The sequence below is a fragment of the Equus asinus genome, chromosome 20 (assembly GCF_041296235.1).
Source record: "Equus asinus isolate D_3611 breed Donkey chromosome 20, EquAss-T2T_v2, whole genome shotgun sequence".
Lineage (NCBI taxonomy): Eukaryota > Metazoa > Chordata > Mammalia > Perissodactyla > Equidae > Equus > Equus asinus.
In genome coordinates this window covers 11,229,311-11,249,789 of record NC_091809.1, presented here as the reverse complement: position 1 = coordinate 11,249,789, position 20,479 = coordinate 11,229,311, and the positions used below count along the sequence as shown (strand labels likewise).

General features: G+C 36.3%; 1 protein-coding gene across 1 annotated transcript in view; it reads right to left on the bottom strand.

Moving 5' to 3' along the window:
* LOC123279865 (uncharacterized) overlaps positions 1 to 20,479 on the bottom strand; it is an 89,149-nt gene that overhangs the window by 49,211 nt on the left and 19,459 nt on the right. The window lies entirely within an intron of this gene.

Below are 20,479 nucleotides of genomic sequence, written 5' to 3'. Positions count from 1 at the left end.
TCTAGTCTATGGTGTCACAGCACTAACAGAAAAGGTCACTGCTCTTCTGGAGCTTACATTCTAGATGGGCACACAGAAAACTAACAGATAACCATATAAAACGTTAAATGTGTATATTTAGACATTAAATGTCAACATAGTAATATAAATACTAAAAAGAAAATTAAAGCAGAGTGAGTAGTGTAGGAGTTGGGTGCATAGTTTGTTACCTTACAGGGCTCTCAACTAAGCACCCGATGCTCAGGTGATGAGGGAGCAGAGAAGCAAGAGGGTGCTCCCTGCAGGTCTCTGAAGGGACAGCTGTCCAGGCAGGTAGGAAAGCCAAAGATGGAAGCCTGCTCCGCCTCTGCAAGAACAGCTAGAACTGAGGCTGCAGTGGAGGGAGTGAGGGAGACAGCGTTGGGAGGGCAGCTCAGAGAGGTGTGTGTCGGGGTGCTCAGAGGGTGCAGCACTTTCTAGGGTGCGGTTTTTATTCTCAGTGACGTGGGAAGCTATTGCAGAGTGAATGGAAGAGCAGTGTGATCTGGCTTCCAGTTTTAAAGGGTCACTGTGGCTGTTCTGTGGAGAACGCGGTGGTGGGGAGGGTGCGGGGGCCAGGGCTGAAGCAGGGAGCCGGGCAGGAGGCTTCTGGAGTAATCCAGGGGCAAGACAACAGTGGCCGAGACCAGGGCGCAAGCAGGAGAAGGGACAGGAGGAGAGGGATTCTGGGTCTATCGTGAAGATGGATAAAGGATGAGTCTTTCCAGGCAGCAGCAGCCACCCATGTTATACTCTCTCAGGTTCTTAATGCCTCGGATTTGTTTTTCTTTTCAGCGTCTCCACTCCCATAGGCTATTGGGTCTGAAACAACTGTATTTAAAAACTGATCAACTGCAACATGCTTTTAAAAAAAAAGCTTTGAAGAAGTTGTAAATACCACTGAGAGCTCTCTTTGAAAATCCATTCCGCATAAATAACCTGCTCATTAAAAGGCAAAGGGAGTGAAGGGCGTTGGGGGGTGGCACCTCCTCAGTAACTCAGGCACCGATGAAACTGGATCTGAGCGGGCAAGTCAGAGGCAAGGTCTTAGACAAATGGCAGAGAAAGAGGAGTTTCCTGGCCCTTTCTCCACTGTTTGCTGAACGGAAAAAGGAAAGATAGCTGAATGGTTGTTTTGGAGACACAGGCAGACAGCAGAAAGCTGTGCACAGAATCTGCCTAGTTCCACAGTTAACTGGACAAACCAGCAAGAGACAAAGTCTAGTGTATTCATTAAACACTTGCCTCAGTAATAGCAGCTTTCCTGCAATTTTTACAGCCTTCTTTCTGATGCTGACTGCTGTATGAGAAAGCTTACAGTGACAAAATCTTAGCTACGGCAGAAGAGAGGATTTAAAAATCACAAAACCAATCAGTAGATGAATGTATAATACAGTTTCACAAGGGCTCCTGAGAATGAGATTTCACGAACTAAAAATTAAGAAAAAGACTGCTGACAAATTTACATTTCAGAATTGACTCGTCTGATCTTGGCTGGAACCTCTGAAGCTGAAATATTAGACCAAAAGCTCTCAGTCTGCTTGCAAAGGGAATGAAGAACCAAACCTTTGCCCAACAAATTGTAAGGCGCTCTTAAGGTGAATATCTAACTTACGGGCGGTGCCCAAGGAATCACCCTTTTCCACGATAAAATGGTGTTCTGTCCCTTTCTCCTAAATGCTACTGGATGCATTTTCCCCTGGACTCTAATTAGAAGCTACGCAGGATGCTGACTGCATTTATCATTACCTGCAAACTATAAAATGTCCATCAAAAGTCAGGTTCTCAGTTGTGAGCTAATCTAACCCAAGATAGACCTCGGTGCTACATAAGTGAAACTCCACTGTACTTGAAAAGATAGAACTTCCTCAAGCAAACGTCCTTATGGTTAAACAGACTCAGGAAAAAGATCTGAAAGTACTTCAGACAGTATACAAAGAGGTAATATTGCAAAATTTGAGAATTCTCTAAAGTGCTTAAATTTTTGGGGGAAACATAATTTAGTTGTTAGAAGTTTTGTCATGTAATGATGATATCAAGCTATTTGAAAATAACTTTCTAGAAGTTAAAACTGCAAACAACCCAGATGGCCTTCAATGGGTGAACAGTTAAACAAACAATGGTACATCCAGTACCACGCAATACTAGTCAGCAGTAAAAAGGAACAAACTATTGTTACGTCACCATGAATCTCCAGGGAATTATGCTGAGAAAAAAGCCAATCCCCAAAGGTTACACATAGTACAATCCATTTATTAAACATTCTTGAAATGATGAAATTATTGAAATGGAAAAGATATTAGTGGCTGTCAGCGGTTGAGGACAGGGGTGGAGAGGTTTGGGGGGAGGGGAGCAGGAGGAAAGTGGGTGTGGTTATAACAGAACAATACCAGGGATCCTTGTGGTGATGGCATTGTATCTTGACTGTGCTGGTGGATACAAACCTACACGTGTGACAGCACACACACGTGTGATAGAACACAAACTGGGGAAGTCGCTAAATAAGATCAGTGGACTGCAACAATGTCAGCATCCAGGTTGTGCTACTGTGGTATAGTCACATGCAAGATATTATCATTGAGGGAAACTGGGCAAAGAGTACATGGGATCTCTTTCTATTATTTCTTAAAACTATATGTAAATCTAGAATTATTTAAAAGTAAAAAGTTTAATTTGAAAAAAGTAAAGAGTGGCTGGAAGCCTTGATAAACATATCAGTTTGACTACTGATTCACTGTCAAAGGTAAACTGATAAAGCTTTTCAGAATTTGGCTTTTAATAACAGTATCAGGAGAATCTTGCAGTGGCTAATGGTGTCACCAAATGCTGCTTACTAAATGTAGAATTATTCTGCCCTTTGAAAATAGCTAGAGAAATACAGTTTTGTATGTTAGGGCAACTCTTAGAAGCCAAGTAATCCAGGAATTCAATCACCTATTGATGTATAACATAAACTCATTTTAAGTGTGTAAATCAATGAGTTTTGAGAATGTATAGACCCGTGTAACCCACCATCACCACAAAGAAGATATTGAGCATTTCCATAGCTCCAAAAAGTTCCTTCATGTCCAGTCCTAGTGAATAACTTATCTGCTTTTGGTCACTAGAGACTAGTTTTGCTTTTCGAGAATTTCATATAAAGACAACTATATAGTACATATCGTTTTGTGTCTAGATTCTTCTGTCTAGCATAATGTTTTGAAATTCTACCAGGTTACTGGACATAGCAGTCATTCATTTTGATTATATCTGGGTGGTATTTAACTGTACAGATGTATCATAATCTGTTTATCCATTCACTTATTGAAGTAACATTTGGGGTAGTTTTCAGTTTTGTCAATTACGAATAAGGCTGATATGAACAAGAGCATATAAACCTTTGTTGGGCATGTTTTATTTCACTTGAGTGAATATGTGGTAGTTAAATTACTGGATTGCACAGAAAATTACAATAAACTTTATAAGAAACTTCCAAAATGATTTCCAAAGTGTTTGTACCAATTTACACTCCCACCAGCAGCATGCTTCACAACCTCACCAAGACTTAGTACTGTCCATCTTTTCCTTTTAGCTATTCTGGTGGGTGTGCTGTGTTATCACACTGTTTTAATTTTGATGAACTCCAATATATCATCTTTATCTTTTCTTTTGTTTGTGCTTTTTGAATCCTATCTAAAAATTATCTGCCTCCTCTGAAGTCACAAAGATTTCCTCCTATGTCTTCTTATACAAGTTTTATGATTGTAGCTTTTAAATTTAGGTCTATGATCCATTTTAAATTATTTTTTGTTTATGGTGTGAGGTAAGGATTGAGGTCCATTTCCCCCTGATACTGACAGACAACTGTTCTAGCACTATTTGTTGAAAAGACTATCCTTTCCTCACTGAACTAACTTTCTATCTTTGTGGAAAATCGATTGGCCATACATGTATGGATCTATTTCTGGACTCTATTCTGTTTCATTCATGTATACATCTGTTCTACCAATTCTATGTTGTCTTGATTACTGTAACTTTATAGTAAGTTTTGAAATCGTTTAACCAAATCCTCTTGTGGTCCTTTTTCAAAAATGCTTTGGCCGCTCCAGTTCTTTTGCATTTCCAAATAAATCTTAGAATGAACTTGCCATTTTTTACAGAATAGCCTGTTAGGATTTTAATTGGGATTATTTGAATGTATAAATCAATTTGGAGAAGACTGATATCTCAACAACATTGAGTCTTCTAATTCAAGAGCCTGGTATATTTCTCTAGTTAGTTCTTCTTCAATTTCATTCAGCAATATTTTGTAATGTTCAGTGTAGTGATCTTGATATTTCTTGTTAAATTTATCTTTAAGAATTTATATGTTTTGATGCTAGTATAATTAGCCTTGCTTTAAAACCATTTCATTTGCCAGTTGTTAATAAATAAAATCTATTTTTGTACATTGACATTTTTCTGAGATCTTGATAACTTCACTTATTTGTTCTAGTAGTTTTTTTCTTTTTCTTTTTTTTTTTTTTGCTGAGGAGGATTCCCCATGAGCTAACATTTGTTGCCAATCTTCCTCTTTTTGCTTCAGGAAGATTTGCCCTGAGCTAACATCCATGCCAATCTTCCTCTATTCTGTGTGTGGGTCACTGCCACAGCATGGCTGCCAATGAGCAGTGTAGGTCTGCACCCAGGAACTGGACCTGGGCCACTGAAGCAGGGTGTGCCAAACTTAACCACTAGGCCCTGGGGCTGGCCCCTGTTCTGGTAGCTTTTATGTAAAAATAACGTCAACTGAAAATAGAGTACATCTTCCTTTCCAACCTGTATGCCTTGTCTCGCCTTATTACACTGGCTAGGACCTCCAGTAAAATGTTGCACAGAAGTGGTAAACTGGACATGTTTACATTGTTACTAATCTTAGAGGGAAATATTCAGTTTTTCACCATTAAGTATGAAGCTGGTAGTAGGTTTTTCACAAATGTCCTTTAAAAGGTTGAGGACATTTCCCTCCAATCCTAGCCTTCTGAGAGTTTTTATCATAAATGGATGTCGAACTTCGTCAAATTCTTTTTTCTGCATTTATTGAGATGGTATCCTTTATTCTTTACATATGATGAATTATATCAATTGGTTTCAAATGTTAAATCACCCTTGCATTCCTTTATATTGCTAGATTCAATTTGAGAATTTCTATGTTTATACATATAAGGAATATTGGGATGTTGGTCTGTAATTTTTCCCTTCTTGTAGTTTTTGTAGGGTTTTGGTAGCAAGATGATATCAGCCTTATGAGTTGGGAAGTTGTTCCTCCCACCTCCCCCAGCTATTTTCTAAAAGAGTTTATGTAGGATTAGTATTATTTCTTCCTTAAATATCTGTTATTCACCAATAAAGCCATCTGGGTCTGGGGTTCTCTTTTTGGGGAGGTTATTAATTATAAACTTGATTTTAAAAATAGATATAAGAAGACTTAGGTTTTCTATTTTTTATGTGTCAGTTTTGGAAATTTGTGTCTTCAAAAATTTTGCTGGGGGCTAGCCTGGTGGCGCAGTCATTAGGTTCAAACGTCTGCTTCAGTGGCCCAGGGTTCTCTGGTTTGGATCCCAGGTGTGGACCTATACACTGCTTGTCAGGCCATGCTGTGGCAGGCGTCCCCACATATAAAGTAGAGGAAGATGGGCCCGGATGTTAGCTCAGGGTTAGTCTTCCTCAGCAAAAACAGGATTGGCAGCAGATGTTAGCTCAGGGCTAATCTTCCTCAAAAAAAAAATTTTGTTCATTTCATCTAAGTCCTCTCTCTTAACTCTAATAGTGGTGAGTTATGACGTCTTCTCTCTCTTTTTTCCCCCTTGATGAGTCTAGGCATAACTTAGTCAACTTTACTGACCTATTAAAAAATAGCTTTCGATTTCACTTACTTTATTTACTGAGTTCCCATTTTCTATTTTATTGATTTCTTCTCTGTATTATTTCTTTTCTTCTACTTTGGGTTTTATTAGTTATTCATTTTCTAGCTTCATAATTGGAAGTTTAGATCATTGATGATTTTAGACTTTTCTTATTTTCTAATATAATTATTTTAAACTATACATTTGTCCTGAGCATTGCTTTATGCTGCAACACAACATTTTTTATATATTTTCACTGGGTTCAAAATATTTCCTAATTTATCTTTTGATTTCTTCTTTATACCATGGATTACTTGGAAGTGTGCTTGTTTAATTTCCAAATATTTGGGAATTTTTGCAAAAGCCTTTTTTTTTTTTTTTTACTGATTTCTAAGTTAATTTTATTGTGGTCAGAGAATGTACTTTGCATGAATTCAATTACACGATATTTTTCAGACTTGTCTTATAGCCCAGAATACTGTAGATCTTAGTAATGTTCCATATTCATTTGAAAAAGCTATGGATTCTGCTGTTGTTGGGTGGAATGTCCTGTAAATGTCCAGTTGGTTGACAGTATTGTTCAAGTCTTCTGTGTCTTTACTATTTTTATCTATTTGTTCTATCAATTACTGAGAGAGAGTAGTGAAAAACTCTCCAATTAATTGTGGATTCAGTTTTTGCTTTATGCATTTTTTGAAGCCCTACTATTACAGAAATATACATTTAAGATTCTTGTGTCTTCTTGATGAACTGGCCTCTTTGCAGCCTTCTTTGTCTAATATTAACAAAACCACTCCAGTTTTCATATGAGTAGTGTTTGCATGGTATGTCTGTTTCTATCCCTTTACTTCTAACCCATATATGTCTTTATATTTAAATTACTGTCCCCTCCCCCAGACAGCAAATAGTTAAGTCTTGCTTTTTTTAATCCACTTGGGCAATTTCTGCTTTTTATTTGGAGTTTCTAGACCATTTACATTTAACGTAATTTATCAATATAGTTGGTTTAAATCTACTATCTGTTTCTTTTATATTTATCCCATCTGTCCTTTGTTACTCTTTCTCTTCTTTAAGATTTCTGTTGCCTTAATTGCATATATTTTCACAATCCATTTTATGTTATTTCTCCTGTTTGCTTCTTAACTACCATTTTTTGTTTTAATTTTTAGTCATTGATCTAGGCCAGCATTTATTTTGATATAACCTGTTCCTTTATTATACATTCAAATATATTCAAAAGACTACCAGTATAATTCATATACACATTTTATACTGATATATCCATAATGAACTTTCAACGACTATAAATACATTGCCAGTTCTTTTCATCTAAACCCGCACTAACTCTCACCTCTTCTAGATTATTCTGAGGCAAATGACAGATAACATATTATTTCATCTGTAACTACTTCTGTATGTATCTCTGCAAGGACTTTTTAAAAATATGAAAACAATATAATTTTTCCATTGAAAAAATTAACAGTAATTTCTTGATAGCATTAAGGAGCCTGTCACTGTTCAGATTTCCCTGATTGTCTTTTAAAAAGATTTTTTTCACAATTTGTTTGAATCAAGATTTAAATAAGGTCATTCCTTGCAAATTTTTTTTTTAACTGGGGGGGGTGAAAAAGATTCAGTAAGATTTAAAAACACTGCTGCTGCCACTACCATCCCTGAATCCAAGTAGGCCTGCTGTTTGAGTTAAAATTTTAAATAACAATTAAAAAGATTTAATTTGCAATATTAATTAAACAGAGCTCCTATACTACACACATTTTAAATTGGAGTTTCCATTTTACATTGAAGAATATCATTCTTGGGAATTCTCTGAAGCCTACAATGCCACATCTTAGGTAACACTCCATCTTTTGAAAGCTTCAATTTTGGACCATTTCCAATATGAGTGATTTCCTATTACTTCATCAATATTATATTGCCAAATTCTGTAAGGCCATAATAACATCTTCCAAGAGGAGGAAAACTGATCAGGAATACTCTCTTAAATTTTGCCTGCACTGTTTTATTTATGACAATTAAGAGTTAAAGTGACTTAAAAATGTGAAGACTAGGGACTTCAAAAATTTAATCAACCATTCTGACGTAGATTCTATTTCTGGAGTTTTAATGACATTGCTTTACCTCCCAAGGAAATGAGCTAGAGATGTAGAGACAGCAATTGATAGGTTATGAGGACTAAGCTAATCAAAGACATTTAATAAATTATTCATAATTTCCTCATTGGACCTTTTTTTTATTAGCCTAAACTTTTTACAAATCAAAGGTAAACTGGAAAACTCTATTACTTTAGGAAAAACACAAGAGGGCTTGAGAGCTGATTTTATTATGTCAAATAACATACTGACTCTCTAAAGAAATTTAATTAAGATTCTGATTATACTAAGCATTGTCATAATTGTATAAGATTTAATGAAAATGAGTTGATGAACATTTTTACAAACTTAAGAATGAATGCATTTGTACTTAAGTGCATGAGGATTATTAGCTTTGAAAAGTATCTCAGTATATGCTAGCCACAATGAAAGTCACTTCTTACATTTCCAGTCTGGGAAAAATAGTTAACTGTTATTTTAGTTAAATTATATCACGTCCACCATTCTATAAAAGAGAGCCAAATGTCAAATAAATATAGCCAAAAAAGCTGCAGAAGTAGAATAACCTGTTAATGTTCATGTTTCAGAGTCCATTAGTGATATTATGGAGCCATAGATTTCTGAAATACTTTCCCTTCTGTTCTGAGCATTTTTTTAATTCCAGAAATTCAATTAGATATTCAAGTCTTATTTAATTATCTATACTGTAGACTCTACAGTGTTCGAAAAATCCTAACTGTAACATGAGGCCTACAATGTGTCTTAGACTGATACTGAACTGGTGTGAAACAGTTTCACAAGAATTTGCCTAGTTCTTTTTAATTTGTGTGAACTATGGGTTTGTTTCTTGGTTGGGTCCATGCTTTATTGTCATGCTTCTCAAATTACATATGTTCTGATGTGCCACAGGATAAAATAGCACATTTTCTAGGAATAAAAGTTTTCCTTTTCTCACTGAAGAAAAATCGATGGATAAGTAATAAAAATTGTAATCTTAAACTGAATATGGCTATATTTTAGAATATAAAAGAAAATTCATATGCATTAAAAAAATAAAATACTAGATTAAAAGACAAATCAACCTGCCCTTTCATGGGTCTCTTTGGGCTCTGCTGCCAGAATCTCTATCCATTTGCCTTTATTTTACTTAGAGAAGTTGGTGAAAAGTAACGCTCTACTGAATTCACAAGAATTCTGAACATTATTATTTTTAAGAGTTTGAAAGAGTTTAATAAAAAATGCTTAGAGGATCAGATGCTTTAAATTTGTTTTATATCTAATACACTAGGCATGCTTGATTGTTTATTTTATCTTGGGCTAGTATATTATTATTCCATTGTGGTTTGGCCCATTTCCAATTTCAGAATGCCTTGAGCCACAAATGTAGGTAGTGAGTGACTTTATCCTTCTCTTCTGAAAACGGCAGCACACACAGAAACATCTCATTCCATCTTTGACCTGGAAGATGAAAGAGGAATGAAGGGTATTGGGAGAACATTAAGTTCTCTGAACATCTCACTAAGGAGTGCTCAGCACAAACTCACAAGGGCTACAAAGTCTCTTTTTAAAGAATCAGACTAAATCACAACCAGACGGTTGTGTGTTGCTCATTTTGGGGGTGGTGGATATGTGTGCTGGGGTGGGGTGCAGGAGGTCACCAGTCAAAGTTACACTGCTGCTACAAGTCACAGGTAAATCCACAGGATGATCAACTCCACTCCCGTGTCAATTTAGGATAGGCTCTGTCAGCTTCTACTTGTGGATGATCTGCCACAGATTTAGGCTTCAGATAATTTATATTCTCTCAGCCACTCACATAATTCAGAAAACAGTGCCTTGTCTGAAATGAAACTGTTGCACTACAGGACATGAAACATTTATAGAAGCCAATCGAGAAAAGCAACTGATGGCTGCTGAGGGGTTTAATGAAACAAAGATAGAGTGCCCTTCATCCGCATTCATAAAATAGTTATTTGTACACAGTAGATCATAAAATTTAAGGCTACACATACTATTCTGTCCTCATCATTTAATATATTTGAAATACATGTTCTAAAAATATCAAAATCCACTGTATACAGATATTTAAAAATATATCCACTGTATTTCAATACTAAATCTCTAAGAAAAACTCAAAGCAGTGAGTCTTCTCAGCACTCCGTCAATAATATATCTGGGGGAGTTCTGCTTACTTTAAAGGCAGCTCCTTGCCCAGCCAAGAAAGATCTACAAATGAGAAAGCTCCTCCAGACAAGGCTGACTATGTTCTCAGAGTGCTTCCCGAGCCAGCTCCAAGAGATACATTCCTTGAACTTGTATAGGCTTCCCTTGCTTTATCTTCATTCTGTTTCTCCAGTTTCTTCTCTTCCTTGTCCTTCCAATTTGGATAGCTTTATGATAGCATTTTCCAGCTCTTTGTCCTCTACCCATGCTTCCTAATCTATTTTGTGCATTCCTACACCGAATTCCTCTTTTGAGCTTCCTTGGGTCACTCCTCTGACCCAAGTGACGTCCCTAGGCGTGTGATCCCCCTTCCTAGTTATGCCAAATGAAGGGAACCAGAAGACATTATGCCAAAATAAGCCTTTTTGACATTTTGAGCTGAAGGCAATTAAGCAGTAGCAAATGCAGGAAAAGCTCTCTGCCCTCTCCCTATTTGCCTAAAAGCAGGATATAAATTTACAATGGTGTCCCTTCTTCCCTCTCTAACAGGAAGGACAAAAGTTAATCACAGAGCAACTTTAGACCCTACCAGCCTGTAGATGGCACAGAGGACTCTACATAACGAACTTTACTAAACAGCCTTTATCTCCCACTCCTTTCCCATATATTTGCCTTCCTACAATATGCCACCTCTAGAGACTCAAGGTCCTTTTCCTTTGTCTTGTCATTTCTCTAAAAATGTATTGTTCTTTGTTTAAGATGCTATATAAGCCTGAATTCTAGGCCACCTCTTTGGGTTACTCCTCTCTGAGTTTCTCTCCCGTATATATGAGATATACATGCTAATAAACTTGTTTGTTTTTTCTTGTTAATTTTTCTTTTGTTACAGAGCACAGTCCAGAACCTAAGATGGGTAGGGGAAAAATTTCCTCCCCTACACTAACGTGCTTTCCCAGAACTCGCCTCCCTCCTGGCTTAGGGCAGACAGAAATAATGCCATAAAAATCCTCAGACTTAACTGGGCAGCAGTACTAAACACGTTTCCTGGTTTAATTGTAAAAGACATGAAATATTTCTGTGTACCTTCTTAATTTCTATTTAAAGGAGCAAAGTTGTTATAATAGATCAAAAATTATTTGCTAAAATGTTCACTGCTCCCAAGACATCAGGTATCTTATGAATCCATGAAGAACTTACAATGATAGCTCCATTAACAGGGAAGAGGATGTTCTGGCCAAACATCATTTGTTGAACTCTGATGTTCCTAAAAGTAGCTTCTGTGGCAGCGCCCAGGGCAAGGACATTTCTCCGCTTTATGATACCTTGGAAATTCTTTTTCAAGTGTGTCTCACTGTCCTAGTTGATCTCCCCCAAATTTTTACCAATACCAAGCTCTGCAATTCTATTTTGGGTTATAAGCAAAGTTATTAGTCACAGTTTGTTGAATAATTAAATAGGCATAATAAATGCAGATAAGACGTTTCATACACACTTTCCTCCAGATGAAAACTAGAGTTTGAATGCACAGATGTAGAAAAGTTTCAGACATTACTGAAATAGAAAACGTTGACTCAACACTGCTCTGCCCCTTTCCTTCGTCCCTTGATTCTCCCGAGCAGAATTCTGAATGCCTGTTTCCTAAGCCAAATAATTAAAAAGTAACAATAGGTCTGTACAATCAAGTACTTCCTAAAAGCTCAATGTTAAAACAAATGAGATGATTTCCCATTGTCAATCGGTTTTCAGTCAACTAGCCTGCACTCACAGAAAAAAAAACAGTATAGTTATATGAACAATAGTTTCCCATCCCCGAAGCTTCAGAAGTTTGATGGCTCGAATGCCTTAATAAATGCGTTTCCACGTATTACACATCAATCTCATTTTTAAGCTTTCAATGAAATTTTCATTAAGAATAAAAAACGTTACTGCAGCATTATTCACAAGAGCCAAGATATGGAAACAACCTGTGCCCATCCACAGACGAATAGATAAAGAAAACGTGGTATACATATGCAATGGAATATTATTCAACCATAAAAAGGAAATCTTCCCATTCGGGAGGACATGGATGAACCAGGAGAGCATAATGCTAAGTGAAATAAGTCAGATGCAGAAACACAAATGCTGTATGATCTCACTTATATGTGGAACCTAAAAAAGGCAAGCTCACAGAATGAGAAAGTGGGACGGCAGTTGCCAGTGGCAATATTGGTCAAAGGGACAGACTTTCACTTAGAAGATGGATAAGATCTAGGGACTTAATGTACAGCATGGTGAGTATAGTTAATAGGATTGTATTATGTACTTGAAATTTGCCGAGAGTACATCTTAAAAGCTCTCAACACAAACATACACACAAAAGGTAACTGTGTGAGGTGCTGGACGTGTTAACTTGATTGTGTGAGCATTTCACAATGTATACACAGTGTACTAAATTACCATGTTGTACACCTTAAAAAATCATGTGGTACAACCTAAATATATACAATTTTTGTCAATCATACCTCAATGAAGCTGGAAAAGAGAATAAAGAATAATATACGATATATTTTCATGAACCTTAAAAGCTGAGAAGAAATTAATGATTTATAAATGGTTTTATAGTTTGGAAATTTTTTCCCTCAGTTATGTCATAAAAAGTTCACGTAAGGCATTGTGATGGGGGAATTCCCATTATTTAAAAATATTTTTTAGGGTTGGAACACCCAATTTTGTAAATATTTACAATCCATGTTTTGTATCTGAAATACTCTGTCCCATAGTTTGCCATAAACTTTTATTCCTCAAGCCTTCCATTATTTGAAATTCCTAAAAGCCAGGGTTGACTTATAAAACTCATTCCATATTTGCACATTCTACGACATATTTTCACACGTTCTCTCGCAATGTCCTTGACCCTAAGCAGTGTACATGGTAAATACTTTTCTTTCTTTATGTATTTGTAAAAGGAACATTCATTTCTTTACAATAATTTTTAAGTAGGCTTGTATAAAGGTTGCTATCTATCTGTCCTAGATTATCAATCTTGAGGTAATGTCTGTGTCTTTTTAATACATTTTTAATAGCATGTAGCGCAATATCAAATTTCAATGTTACAAAATGACTTTAGAAAAAACTCTTCATACTTCCAGCTACAAATACCTTACCAATGTGAATAAGATTTAAATTCTGTTATAAAATCCAACCTATCAATAATTAAACATAAGAATATTAACATTTATGGGTTTGTCCATACAGAATAGGTCTATATCCAATCTTTTCCCTGTAACTCATATATCAAATAAACAACAACAATAAGGAAAAATAAATTTTTATCTATTTTATTTTTTAGAGGGTTCCAGGGCACATGTGTCTCTGGAATGAAAATGAAGTTGGCAAATACTTGGAAATATTTATTTTAAAAATAAAATTCTTAGACGGAAAAAACAGCACTTGTCACAATAAAAGACCAGTCATGATACAGTGAAGGGCGTTATAATGAGCTCTTCCTAGAAATCATGGGGACAAAGTAATGTGTTCTGATAGTTTCCACTTGCCATTCTGGCATCATTTTGAAGCCATAGGGGTTCTGACTGATACCAGTTCATGAATGTCTATGCAAATTCCAAGTGATAAAACACGCAGTTATTGTTGTACAAACAGTAAGAACCTGTAAACCAAGATCATACATAATGGAAAAACTATTTTATTTTTTTAAAGCTGGCACTGAAACCATGAGAGTAGGAAGGACTTGAATACTAAATGATGTGTATTGAGGCAGCAGCTCTTTAATCTGAAAATCTGGGTTTAGTTCACACATGCAGTCTAGCAAGAAACTTTTTTTTTTTTGGAGGAAGATTAGCCCTGAGCTAAAATCTGCTGCCAATCCTCCTCTTTTTGCTTAGGAAGACTAGCCCTGAGCTAACATCCATGCCCATCTTCCTCTACTTTCTACGTGGGACGCATGCCACAGCATGGCTTTTGCCAAGCGGTGCCATGTCCGCACCCGGGATCCAAACCGGCGAACCCCGGGCAGCAGAAGCGGCACGTGCAAACTTAGCCCCTGTGCCACCGGGCTGGCCCCCAGCAAGAAACTTTCTGAGAGTATTTGGATTTCCAATGCTGTTCTTCCTTCTGTATCACAGCAACATGATAATCTTCCTTTTATGTGTCTGTATTAAAAAATATATATTTTATAATTTTAATTATAATATAATAATGTATTTATATAACATAATAGTTTATCATTTTTAAAATATTAATTTTTAAATATAAATTTAAATACATACAAATATATTTTAAAATGCAGATGGTATCCCTCCACATCCCTTATATTAATAAATTTCAAATGCCCTGCCTTACCATCTACCTGTTCTGTTAAAAATTCTTCCTTTTCCTATCAGAATTTTAACTTCTAAACCCAAAGCCATTCACGTTAGTCCCAACTTAAAAGCCTTAACAGCCCCCTACCACCTAGAGCAGTGTTCCCCAAACTTAAGGCACTCGGTAACTCCTTTTGTGATTATTTACCATATTTTTCTTCTCCTTGTACTATTATTTGTTTAATAGTTTGAAAAAATGAGCTTCCTTTTATAACTTAAATTAAAAAATTTTCTTCCATTTCCACAGTGGAATACAGTTCATCTTGCTTTACCAGTCAGAAGAGAATAGGTTATGCAGAGGTAACAACAGAGCCCCAAATCCCAGTCCACAAACTGAGTTAGTTTCTTGCTCACATTACAGGTCCATCTGAGGTCACTGGTGGGTCTGCTCCACATTTCTGTACTCTGTGACCATAGCTAAAGGAACATGTATTCTGGGACATTGCCAACTTTACTCCAAAGGGAAAAGAGGACACGGCAAATCCTTGCTCTTAAAGTTTCAGCTCGGAAGTGACACAGCTTGGTTCCACACTCATTTCCTTGGCCAGAGCAAGTCCTGTGAATAGGACTGAATGGGCGAGGGAAATCTAATCTTTCCCCAGCGAGTGCAGCAGATAATTTGAACAATAATACAACCAACCACAGTTGCCAAGAAGAGAAGATAGTTATAATAAAAATGGAATGAAAACACATTATCAATTTCTAGTTAGATAATGTTTCCTGCCAAGTGTTAAAATCCTGATAGTGCCAACCAATTTTCTTCTTAATATATTTAGTATATCTGGAAGAGAACTATATCTCACTATGTCATATCCACATCTAGGTATCAGATAAAGTCATTCACCTAAAATCTTTGCCAGTATGATTTCCACACCTATGAAAATGTACCTATAAAAATCAAATTAAATTCGGGGGCTGGCCCCGTGGCTGAGTGGTTAAGTTCGCGCGCTCTGCTGCAGGCGGCCCAGTGTTTCGTTGGTTCGAATCCTGGGCGCGGACATGGCACTGCTCATCAAACCACGCTGAGGCAGCGTCCCACATGCCACAACTAGAAGGACCCACAACGAAGAATATACAACTATGTACTGGGGGGCTTTGGGGAGAAAAAGGAAAGAAATAAAATCTTAAAAAAAAAATCAAATTAAATTCCTGAATAAGGCTCTCTGACACTGATCCAAACTCACATTTCCAGGATCAACTCCAGTCTTGCATTTTCCTTCCTCTTGTTCCTATTGCTCCCTATGTCCCCTCTTTGACAAATCCCAAGCTCCCCAGACTTCAGCTCTGCAGTACCAGATCCTCGTTGCTAATTTGCAGCAATATTTGATGAACCAAGACTCGCCATTGTTATTTGATATTCATCAAACACATGCAATTCTAGTCTCAGCCTTTATCATTATACTAAAAGTCTTACAGTGTTCTTTAGTGAGAAATAACTCACAGACTACTTTTCAGATGAAGTATGAACTGAAGAATAGTTTAAAAAATGTAAAAGGGACTAACTAAAAATGTAAGGTTTTGGCCTAAAATGAAGGGTAGTCAAATATATTATGAGTGTTACTACTTGGATAAAACTGTTAAAATGTGTTTATTATTATAATTAAATGTCAGCTAAGAAACTGGACAATGAACATGGAGGAGGCAGATAAATTATTCATAAATATCTAGCGTATTGACTTCTATTCCGGCAAAAACACAAAGGAAAGTTTAGTTCAAAAAGCAAAATGGATTAAAATATTTTATATTAGATTCTCTCTCTACTTCTCTCTCTCTATAAAATGTATGCTGGCAAAATTAATTTTAAACTATACTTTATTTTAAATCCCCAATATAAATAACTGATAACAACAGCAATCCTGTATATGAATACATTAAGACACTGATATAGTTTGTTAATGATAAATTTCTTTTTCTAAACGCCAACTGATGCATATCTTTATAAAAATTAAATTAAAAAAAGAGAGGTGATGAAGGAAAATTCCTGTTTTTGCTATTTGGCCTAATTTCATAATACACCTCACACTGTCACTACAGATATATTGCTTCCCTGATATCCCAGTGAATGTTTTGAGGAAATGTGCTGAATATTCCTTTCAATAATTTTTAAAAAGTATTTGTCATGTAGTATGACTACAAGCAATATGTAGTATGCATTCTTAAAGTACATGGTTAAGTTTTATTCTTTAAACTTTTTCAGTGTTTTAATCAGTACCAAGTAAACATTTAACATTGTTAATTAAAATCGTTATCACTCTCATTTTTCTTTTAGAGGTTTCCTTTCCTGGAAATAAGTATGAATGCAGGAGATAAAACTAAAATGAAATGATAGGAACACCACATCCTCTCATTTGGAACTGTGGTACTTTCAAACTCTTATATATAAATTTTCCACTGATGGCAGCCTTTTCCATTTCTCATTAAACAATTATTGATTGAATGCTTGATATGTACAAGGCATCAAGGGATTAAAAATAGTGCAGGATACAGACACTGGTATCTATAATCCAGAAGAGAAGATACATCCAAACCCAAATTACTATCATGTAAGACAGTATAATTATCATATAAATTATATAAGGAAGTGCTAGAGGACAGTAGGGGATATAATCAGCATTGTGTTCTGGGGCCAACCAGAGACTGTAAGGAAAAAGTGACACCTGATCTGGGCAAAAAATAATGGTTAAAAGTCAGGCAGAGATCAAAAAGGGGAGAAGGAGGGTAGATTCCAGGCAGAAAGGACAGCCTGTGGAGAGGCATCCAGGCAGGAAACCATAATGGATACGGGATATTTCTCAAGGGGTTTAGATTGACTAGAATTCCGTGTAGGAGAGGGGTGGGATGCGGGGAAAAAAGGCTGGTTGTTGTATCAGAGTGCAGCTTTCAGAAAAACTTCTCTGCTGAATGAACACAATAAACCAGGCATTCAGTGTGAGTTAGAACAATGAATTGCCAAATAGCGAATTTATCTAGCTATTTTAGTGTGTATAATTACAGGGCGAAAATGATGTATTATAGGAAACAAATACTGAATCAGCACATTAAGAAAGTATCCCTCATTAGCAATACTTTTCAAGAGTCAGGGTGTTTAAAGTTCCAGAATAGAGTATTCATGGTTTTGTATGTAGAGAGAGCCAGGAGACATGGAGGTGGATGCACAGACACAGATAAATAAATAGAAAGTATCCTAATGCACTTATCTGTTAGGAAGTGCTTATTCTAATCTAGAAAATGTGTTACTGACAAATCTAAGAAAAAAATAAAAATTAGTAAACGATATTACTACTTACATTTGCACAGGGCATTCTATTTTTACAAGTGTCTTCAGATAGACCCTTATTTAATCTTCATAAAAACCAGACTGTTAAACAGCAATTATATGACTCCCATTTTACTCAGAGAGCCCCAGCCTGTCCAAGGGCCACTTATGAGGTAAATGATAAAAGCTCAAATTTGAAACTGTCTGACTCTAAAATGTGCATCTTTCCACTACCCAAATGTTGTTCCCCTAAAAATGGTGGACTTACTGGCTTTTTAACTTCGAGAAAGTCATTCAGACCCTCTAAGCATCACTGTTCTTCTGTCTAATGGGAATAAAAATCTCACTTCACAGAGGTGTCCAATTGGTTTTGGAAAATTATATTTTTTCTAGAAAACTGTCTGTTTTACCTGTTTTCAAATGCATTGGACAATTTTATTCGTAGTGTTCTCTTATGAGGTTTAAAATCTTTACTATCTGTTATGTGCCCTTTTGTCATTCTAAATACTGTTTATCTGTGCCTTCTTTCTCTTCTTAACCAGTATTACCAGAGGTTTCTTCATTACATTGATCTCTAAGAAACAACTTACTTTTGTTTTTTGATCCTTTAGTATTTCTTTGCTTTGCCTTATTTTTTTTTCTCTTATCTTTTAATTTCCATCGTCTGCTCACTCTACAGGCTAACTCTGTGTTCTAGTTCTAACTTCCTGTGGATCTTTTCAGTTGTTAATTTTAATGTCCTATTTTCCATTAAGATTTCTTCTTCCCCCTTTAATTAATTTGAAGTATTTTTTTAACCTCCCAAACTAAAGTAGAAGTGGTGATAAATATCTTTCTATTGTTTGCAGTGTTATTGCATTTTGGTTAGAAAATATGTTTTGCGTAATATTGGTTATCTAGATTTACTTAAAATTTACTGAAATATATATACATTTATAAAAATTCATTGAATTTGGGGCTGGCCCCGTGGCTGAGTGGTTAAGTTCGCGCGCTCCGCTGCAGGCAGCCCAGTGTTTCGTTGGTTCGAATCCTGGGCGCGGACATGGCACTGCTCATCAAACCACGCTGAGGCAGCGTCCCACATGCCACAACTAGAAGGACCCACAACAAAGAATATACAACTATGTACCAGGGGGCTTTGGGGAGAAAAAAGGAAAAAAGTAAAATCTTAAAAAAAAAATTTCTTGAATTTATTGTTCTTGAATATGGTAAATTGTCATAAGTGCTCTATGGTTGCCTGAAAGGAATGAAATTCTCTATGTGTTAGGTTGATTATTTAACTCTTACATCAAGCTTGTTATTAAGTTTTCCCAATTCTCTAATCTGTTATTTTTTTTGTCTTCTTGATTTAGCACTTATCTAATTTTTTTCACTCCTTTATTTCCAACCTTTCTATGATTGTCTCTCGTAAATAGCATACAACTGCATTAAAAAAAATCCAGTTTGAAGATCTTTGTCTTTAATAGGTATGTTTAATTGGTTTATCTTTACTATAATAACAAGCGTATATTTATACTTAATTTTGCTGGGTTTTTTGGTGATTCCTCCTAGCCATGTTTTTTTTTCCCCTGTAAATTCCCTCTTTTCCTGTTTTATTCGTTTGATTGATTCTCTTGGTTTTTTCCCCCTCTATTAGTACATATTTTTAAGAAATGACACTCATATTTTTAACATGTATATTTAGCAAGTTTCAAAACTAATTATAGTCTCCATTTGTTTCTGGAAAAAAAAACAAAGGAATATAGAGGGTTTTTTCTAGAAGTTCCCATAGCACCTTCTATGTTATTTATCTTTTATTGTATGTTATTTTAGTTTTCCAAGGTTTTTTAAATTTTCTTACGTCTATACTCAGGTATGTACCTGGACAGATACTCACACATGTACACATGCAATGCACAACTCAGAAGTCTACAGCTTTCAGTATAATTGAAACAATTATACTACCTTCTTCATTTCTTTTACACATATTATTTAAAAATCTCTTTCAAAATTTTATTTGTAATACAAGGTTCTTTAGGTATTCATTTTTCCATTTGTCACACTTGGTGACTTTCTTTCCTTCATTAATTGATGTAGTCTGTAATTTTTGACTGTCATCTCATATTTACTGAGTTGCTTTCCAAGCAAGTCTCATGTGTCCTGGGTTCTGACAACGGCATGTTTATGTTTGAAGTGGCTCTGTGGATATCTCCAGTTTGGGACCCACTTTTTTTCAGTGTTCATGTTTTTCAACACGTTCACGCTTCACAAAGGCAGTGTGAAATTAGAACCCGTGCTTCCCCATAGTGAAGGCTCCTGGTTCTGCTTTCTCACGTGTGACACTGCTTCTATTCAGGGCCCCAAGTGGGCAGCAGAACTTAGCAGCTTGCCCAGCCCAGCCCAGTTTTTCTTGTCCCTGTTTCAGAGCCTAAATAGCATTTCACAGTTCTAGAGGCAAGGCTGGGAGCTTTATCTCTCTCAGCAACTAAAACACTAACCTCTCACCCTGAAGCCCTGCTTCGCTTCTGATATTCCCATGGGCTGTTGGGTCTGCATATGGGCTTGCTGCTCTCCCTCTCATTTGTGGCAGCTGGGGATTTCTCTCCAGTTCAGCTGTGCATTAAACCAGTGTTCGCACGTGTGTGGGATGCGTGTGGGAGGGGCAGGGGGTGATGGGCAGGAGGAGAAGGTTTTCCCTCAGCTCGGTGCACTGTATTTTCTAGAAGT